Genomic DNA, 9,031 nt, shown 5'->3' with positions numbered 1-9,031 from the left:
AATGACCAGATCATACAGTATTTCTATTTTTAATTTTTTGAGGAATCTCCTTACTGCTTTCTATAATGGCTGCACCAATTTACATTCTTATCAATGCAAGGGTTCTCCTTTCTCCACATCCTTGCCAACACTTATTATCTCTTGTCTTTTTGCTAATATCCATTCTAACAGGTGTGAGGTGATACCTCATTTTCATTTACATGTCCTAGATGATTAATGATGTTGGCCATCTGTAGGTCTTCTTTGGAAAAATGTATATTCAAATCTTCTGCTCAGTTTTTAGTCAGATTTTTTTTTTTAGGTTGTGAGTTCTTTATGTATTTTGGGTATTAATCATATGTCTTATCGGATCTATGATTTGCAAATAGTTTCTCCCATTCAGTAGGTTGTCTTTCCATTTCATTGATGATTTCCTTTGTTGTGCAGAAGGTTTTTAGTTTGGTGTGTTTTTTATTGTTTGTTTCTATATTTGACAGGGCAATCATATGTAGTTTTACCCTGATAATCTACCCTGATTAATCTACTACAATTAATATATTTCATTATTACAGCAATTCTATAGAGGTTAGTTTTTGTTTAGCCATATTTTATGGATAGCTCAGAGTTGCCCAGTCGCATTGCTAGAAACTGGATCACCTCTGAGTCTGTTTCTACTGATCATTTTACTTTTTAATTATCAATCACTGCTGCTGCTTTGAATATAGACACTATTTTTTAGTGCTTGCTGGATATCGTAGGTGATGCAATATAGATGCTCTGTATTATATCATCTTTCTATAAATATTGAGTTCTGACAGGCAGTTAAATTGTGGATGGGGTCACCTGACCTACAATGTCTTGGTTTTAGACTTTAATAAGGATGCTACATTTTGATTTTAAATTTTTTTATCTAGAAAATTGTCCTTTCTCCTAAGCATGTGGCTTTTCTGGGTCCTCAACTAAATTCCCAGGGGGCGGTTGGGGGTGGGGTTCACCAACGTGTCTCCACCATGGCTATGACTGAACTCCATTTCTCACAGACTATGCATCTGTGGTCTCTTCCCCCCTGTCTTCCCACATGTATCCCCAGGGGGCTTGCAGATTGTCATCTGAGCAGGCACATATTTGTAGCTGATTAAGTACATTAGGTGAATTTTTGCAGCATTTTGGGGTCTCTTCTTTGCCACGCCCTCCTGTTCAGTAGTCTGCTGCTCCCCAAGCCCTAACTTTTGCCTTCAATACTTATTTCCTTTGAATAATACTGGTTTCTCCTTGTGAATTAGAAAGTGTCTTCAAAGAGAAAGCGAGCATGAATATGGGAATCATTTGATCTCTGCCTTCTTTCAAGAATCAAGGCTCATTTCTCATTAGCAAGGGCCAACAACACCTCTTGTGTTAGTTTACCTCGTTCCTGGCTTCACTTCTCCTGTCCTTCACTCCTGGATCAGGATAAATTCCAGAAGAGCTCTCTATGTGTAAGTCTTTGTCACAGGCTTTGCTTTTGAGGGACCTCAAGATACTACCTAGTTCTGGGGTGCCTGGGTGGCTCAGTCGTTAAGCGTCTGCCTTCGGCTCAGGTCATGATCCCAGGGTCCTGGGATTGAGCCCTGCATTGGGCTCCCTGATCTGCGGGAAGCCTGCTTTTCCCTCTCCCACTCCCCCTGCTTGTGTTCCCTCTCTTGCTGCGTCTTTCTCTGTCACAAAATAAATAAAATCTTAAAAAAAAAAGATATTACCTAGTTCTATCTTCAGTCTTCATTCTCCCTTTATCAAAACTGTCTGCATGTAAGATTTGCAAAATGCTCTACCAAAAGCAGGACATCCTACCTGTGGGATTTCTCTGCTACAGCAACCTGAGAAGAATAACTGGGGAAAAAAATGAATCAATTATAAAGTTATAATTTATGCATTATTTCACTTAATGTATATATATTGAGTTGATTACAGTGTTACGTATTAAAGAAATGAACACAATGTAACTTCTACACTCAAAAATCTTACTCTGTGTCATGAAGAAACATACTTTATACAAAGAGGTATGATAAAATGTTATACGCAACACAATGGAATTTTGTGCAGGTGTAGTAGATACACATTGAGGGGAGTTTCATAAAATAAGGGATGCTGAAGTAAAATTTTAGAAGATGAGTAGGCAGGCTCCATGCAGTCAATGGGTGGAGAGTATCCCAAACAAAAGAAATGGTTTGATCAAAGGCACGGAGACATCCATAGAGTATTTACGCAGGGAGCACATGTCAATTTTTTTTTTAAAGATTTTATTTATTTATTTGAGAGAGGGAATGAGATAGAGAGAGAGAACGGGGGGGGAGGGTCAGAGGGAGAAGCAGACTCCCTGCTGAGCAGGGAGCCCAATGCAGGACTCGATCCCGGGACTCCAGGATCATGACCTGAGCCGAAGGCAGTCGCCTAACCAACTGAGCCACCCAGGCGCCCCAGCATATGTCAATTTTAAGCAGAGAGGTTGAGAGTATAGCTAGCAGAGGAGGCCACGGATGAACTTCTCTCTCAAAGATGCCTGGAAACTCTTTAGTATAGTGAATTTGAAAACTTTTATCATTATTCCAGTTCTCTATAAGGAAAATATTTTATATTGTGCTTCAACACACACACACACGCCTACTCACAAAATAAGCTTTACAAAATAGTACTTATTACATAATGCTTTCTTAAATTTTAATTTCAATTCTATTCTACTCTACATCAAAAATAAATTGTTTGAGATCTGCCAAAATGATTTCATAACCGGCTCTTGTAAAAGTGCTTCTGTAGACAATTACAAGTATCCTGAGATACTATTTGTCACTTATCCAATTGGCAAGTATCAAAAGGCTTGATAACATTTTGTCAGTAAGGGTGGAAAAAGAGGCTTTTGCAAACAGAACTGTTGAGGATGCAAAATGTACTATTGTTACAGAGCAGACTTTGATAAAACTTAATAAAACTACATATGCATTTATCATGTGGCACAGACCTAATTCTAGACATTTATCCCAAATATACACTGACAGAAATACAAACTAATATATATAGAGCAATTTTTTGTGACAGTCTTTGTGATATGGGACAAGTTGAATAAATTATGGTACTGCATATCATGGGATATTAAATATTGTTTATATGTAAAAAGATATACATACTGCTCTGGCATAATCTCCAAGCTATAAACTTAAAAGACAGAAAACAAGGTAGAACAAAATGTATATTGTGTGATACTTTTTACCTAAGAAGGGGAGGATAGGAGCATGTCTGTATATGTTTTATTAAAAAATCATGGTAAGAAGTTCAATCATCTTTGAAAAGTTACCTAAAGAGGAAGGGAGTAAATTTGGAGGAAACAAGGATAGAAGTTAGATTTCTCTAAATTATTTTGTCTTATAGTTTTTGTCTTGATTTTGGAAATCATATAAATATTTAATATAATTCTAAAAATTATAGTAAAAATCAATTCATAAAAATAAAAAGGAAAATGAAACTGGACTTTTCTTTGAGTTGGAGATGTAAATACTCAGTAAAGAATTATTTCAAGTGACTTAAAACACAAAACTCTGGACATTCTTAGTGGATTGGAAAAAATCTGAAAATAAGTGTTTTCAGTAATCTCATTTATAAAAGTATCATTGGTATTTTAAAACATATAAGTATATAAGTGTTATAATGATTATGCTATCATACATCAACAAGTAATCATATTAATTTTATCAGGAAGCAAAATTTTAGTATATGATAAAAAAATATAAAAATCCAAAATCATAGGATATAAGTAAAAAGTCTGTGTCTCGATTTTCACAGTTTACTTTTTGTTAAGAAACCATTCATCTTCTTTAAGTTTTCCACTTGTTACCATAGAGTAGCAGATGATATTCTTTAATCTCCTTCTTTCTGTGAGTATATATCATGGAAATATATACCACTCCTGGAAACATACACCTAGCTGCCCCATGATTGTACCAAACACATGTCTACCTGAGGAGTGGGGAATTTATATAATAATAAGAAAATCTTCTTTAAAGCTCAACAACACAAAGGTTTTTTTGTTTATTTTATGTGAGAGGAAAAATACAATGCATTGAGATGAAATCCAGGTGGCCCAACCTATAAATAACAGGAGATCCAGAAAGAAAGAATAGTGAAAACACAGGGCAGAATATTATCAAAGCAACAATATATAGAAACTAACAGAAGTTAGTTAAAGATAGGAATTTTCAAACAGAAAGTTCCCTTTGTCTACCCCATTGTTATTTCAGAACTCAAAGCAGAAAGAGAAGGCCCTCCAAACTTCCACAGAGAGGAGAGAGGAAAGTCACCTACAAAGAAATTGAAATCAGATTTCTTGCTAGAAGACAAGACTGTTGCCTAAACATTTCTATTATATACAGTTCTTTACTATAAATTTTAATCCCCAGCTAAATAACCAAAAATCATAAGGTCAGAATAAAGTAATTCTTAGACATCCAAGAACTCAGAAAACACACTTTTTATACTCATCCAGGAAGCAATAAATTCAACCCCACAGAGTAATTATAGAAGACTCCAGGAATTAAATAAAAATATGCCATCTATCGATATGAAAACTGATCAGCTACTATATACTATCCCCTCCCCTCGGATGTGTCCAGTTCCTCTCTGTACCTTCCATTTTTATTTTTATTTTATTTGAGCAGGATTATTGAAGGCTCTTGGGATGAGAGTAGGAAGAAATCATGAAGGAGAGATGAGATACAACACACCCCACTAGAAAAACTTAAGGTAAACTCAGTGCCAAAGGAAGTCAGACAATCAAAACAGAATATTGAAAATAAAATACGTAAGAGAATTCAATATGAAGTTACAGGATAATATATTGATGATGAAATCCAACCAATCAAGTGATCATTGCCATAAAGAACTCAAGAATAATAAAAGAGCTGTTCATTAGTACTATCATTTAAACACAGTTTTTAAAAAAAAAAACTGGGAGGTTACAGAAATGTATAAAACTTGAACATTTAAAAGATCAAATCTCAGGGCGCCTGGGTGGGTCAGTCATTAAGCGTCTGCCTTCGGCTCAGGTCATGATCCCAGGGTCCTGGGATCGAGTCCCACATCAGGCTCCCTGGTCAGCGGGAAGCCTGCTTCTCCCTCTCCCTCTCCCCCTGCTTGTGTTCCTGCTCTCGCTATCTCTCTGTGTCAAATAAATAAATAAAATCTTTAAAAAAATAAAAATAAAAATAAAAGATCAAATCTCCGAGTTTTTTTTAATTTAAATATATATTTTTTAACATTGGGGACATCTTAGAAAAACTAGCAACTTTTATACTGAAAAAATGTTTATCTGAAATTATCAAACCCTTTAGTTTTACTTCTATTTTCGTTCCTTCTATTAAATTCCAGAAAACTAAATTTAATGCTTATTGTTAAAAACAGCAAGTACTGGGGCACCTAGGTGGCTCAGTCATTAACTGATGGACTCTTGATTTCGGTTCAGGTTGTGACATTAGGGTCATGAAATCAAGCTTGGAGTCCAGCTCCATGCTGGGCAGGGAGTCTGCTTAAGATTCCCTCCCCCTCTCCCTCTACTCCTCCTCCCCAACTCACACATGTGTGTTCTCGCTCAAAAAAAAAAAAAAAATTAAAATTAAAAAAAAATAGTAAGTACAGGTTGTTGGGCATACTCTTCCTCCTTCCTTATTGCAGATTCCTGACCTTGTTCACCTCTTCGGGAAGGCACATCCTTCCGGGGCAACTGGGCTTTTTTTCCCTGCCCCACAGTAACTCCTGTTTGATAGAAGTCCTTCATGGTGGTCTCACCTTCCTTGCCAACTGCCAAGACAGACCCAGTTCTGGAAAATTCTTCTGGGAACCTCTGAGAAAGTTTACTTCACATTTAAAAAATGAATAAAAGGAGGAAAATTCTATTTTTTGTGTCTAGAATTTGCAACTCATTCCTAACTCAGCTCTGACACATTCTAACTCTTGTCATCTTGGGTGAGTTGGGATTGTTTCACTTCTTTGTATTTTAGTTTTCTTATGTATAAGCTGGGGATAACAATAAGCAAACTACCTCATGGGGTTTCAGTGAGGATTAAAAATCAGAACACTTAGAACAATGCCTGGCAGACACCGAGCCCACTGTTTTGCTGTTATTACTATTAACGTTATTATTTGAGACATAGGAAATTACTTGTATTAAATCTGATCAGCGATTATTATTATGCCCTCATCTCAGGTGTTGCAAATTCCTCTCTGCACCTTCCATTTTATTTATTTTTTTTCCTTTGCTGAAAGTACCAAAAATAAAATCCAGGTTCAGCTGCTCTGCCTTCCATCTGTCACCTGTGAGGCAGACACCAGCTTCTTCAAACCGTGGGCCTCTTCCTACCTTGTTCTTATTTTTACTCAATGCTTTTAAAGTCCTCTCACTCTCTTAAAGAAGTTTTTGGATTTTTTTTTGGACTTTTCTCTAACTGGGTTCCACTGCCACCCTTTCAAATTTATCTTTTTTTTTTTTTTTTCCCTGTGTATGGGATCAGCCTGTGCTTGGCATGTCTTCTGAAAAGTTTTCCAGAATTTATCTAGCAGCTATGATGACTAATCCTTCTGTCCCTAATTTTTTCTCATTGGAATTGTGATTTCAAAATCAGAATTTTTTTTTTAAAGAATCTCTCTGACATGGGATCATACCTATTTTTTCTCTATGAATATTTTGAAATCTGCTTTCCCAAAGCCAAGGTCACATCCAAATCTGCCCAGCAAATATAATTATAATGATTATAGAAAAAGCAGATGTCTGAGAAAATAGAAACAGTTTCAGGGAGCTATCAATTTGCCTACCAAGAGGATAAGGGAGGAATATGCCTGCCAGCTTAATCCTGTTGGCAGGTAGAAGTTAAAAGATAAATTAGTATTAATCTATTGACTTGTTTGGCTTTAAAAAGACATCTCGAATGGGTGAGACACTCTAGTTATTCTTTGTTTCACAAAATCCTTTAGCAACCAAAGTTAGGAGGTCTGTTGCAATAAGAATAGGAGGGTTCTCTCTGATCAGAAATGAAGAGAGAGAATACTCACCTGATTTCCTGAGTCCTAACTATAGGCCAGGCACTGTACTAAATGCTTTAGATCAATAACTCATTTAAACCATTTTACAGGGGATAATGACAGTAGTTGAAAAGTGGATTCAAGGACACAAAGCTAGTAAGTTTGGATCTGTGGGATCTGAACTCATTAACTGTTTAATCCAACATCTGTGTTCTTTGCATCATGTGTTTCATAAAATGCTCAGCATAAGTATACCCTCAAAATACAATCTTGTCTGAGACTGATGGAAGGGCCAAAGACTTTGCACATCCTATGTTGTCAAAGTGTTCATTTTAGGTTTCTGACACCAAGTTTGAATTTTCCAGCATTGCTTGGTCCAGTTGTGAGCACTTCGTATACAATGTTTTTCTGCTCACTAAATTCAGACATACAGATTTGGACGTCTCCTGTCCACCACCAGCAATTAAGAAGGAAAATGTGTAATATTTCCACTCATGTAACTTGACTTCCTGACTTGGGAATCATGCTTTTTCCTGACTATCTTAAGAGTAAGTTGATTTTATCTGGACACATCATTCACAAGGGTGATTACCACACTATCACGAAGCTGTCATCTGCATGTTTTCATTTCCTAAGGGTTCTACAGCAAGTGCAAAGAGTAAGATAAAACACCAAGTTAATGAATACTATATAAATAAGTTACATGCCTTTGAAAAATTACAATTAAAATGATATGAACTACCTATGCATTTTGATTGTGTGTATATGTAGCATAACCTCATGTGCAAGTATAGACAATCATTTTCAATTAACGTTAAGGGGGAAAAAAACTAGCATTAATAAGCTTTTAAAAGCCACCAACTCTTCTGTACGATTTCTGCATTGGACATCCATGGCCAGAAAAGGAAATTGCTGGAACTGCTATTTCTTATTCAGAATCTCAACGCCAATTGTCAAGTGGAAGGAAGAAAGGTGTTTGTGCCTGGATTGTGGGAACACATTTGACATTCCTATATTAAGAAAGCAGCTTTCTGGGATGCCTGGGTGGCTCAGTCAGTTAAGCGTCTGCCTTCAGCTCAGGTCCTGGAATCGAGTCCCATATCGGGCTCCCTGCTCAGCGGGGAGCCTTCTTCTCCCTCCCCCACCCGCTTGTGCTCTCTCTCTCTCTCTCAAATAAATAAACAAAATCTTAAAAAAAAAAAAAAAAAAAGAAAGCAGCTTTCTTTTCCCTGTATCTAGGCTTCTTACATTTACCAGAGTATAATTACACAAGCCAGATCATTGTTGTGTAACACACTATACTCTAGCTGGATTGTGTAGGTCTTTGAGTGTCAAAGAGAGAAAGACACAGGACAGAGAAAGAGGAAAAAAGCATAGCTAATTTTGAAATAGTGATATGGCCATTTGGGCAAACAAAAACAATCTTCATAATTCTATTTGTCTTGAAATCTGGTTTTAACTGAGTACTATCTGTCTCTGCTAGACAGGTTGTTCAAGTATTTCTAAGCTAGCTTCCCCTGAGTACTATAGAAATCAGGAAAACGATAACTTGTCTCACCCTTGGGGTGATCACAGAATTTATCATCTGAAGGGGACACTTTTGAGTGCAAACAGTGGGGGGCACTATTGTCAACCAGATCAGGACAACAACAGGCTTAAGGGGAGAAAACCAAGCACGCTGGTGCACCCTACTCATATTAGAGCTTGGTCTGGATATAGTTCTTCTGGTAACATAAACCTGCAAGAGTTCATATTCTCCCTCATGTCTGCAAATATACATGTGTTGTGGTGTGTGGGGGGGTGTCTTGATATGTTTGTAATGAACTGATGTCATATATCCACAAGCATATAAAAATAGATGAACAGCCACATAAAAATACAATGCATAGGTAATTTTTTCCTAAGCCTTAATTTAGCTAGTGGGCTGGAAAATGTCAGCAAGCAGAGGGTTAAAGGACAGCTGATGCCTCATGGAAACTTTGTAAAACATTCTATTTATAAACAATTCTATTTG

This window comes from Halichoerus grypus, chromosome 2, assembly GCF_964656455.1.
Source record: "Halichoerus grypus chromosome 2, mHalGry1.hap1.1, whole genome shotgun sequence".
Lineage (NCBI taxonomy): Eukaryota > Metazoa > Chordata > Mammalia > Carnivora > Phocidae > Halichoerus > Halichoerus grypus.
The sequence above is the reverse complement of the archived record's forward strand: the minus strand, read 5'-3'. Positions refer to the sequence as shown.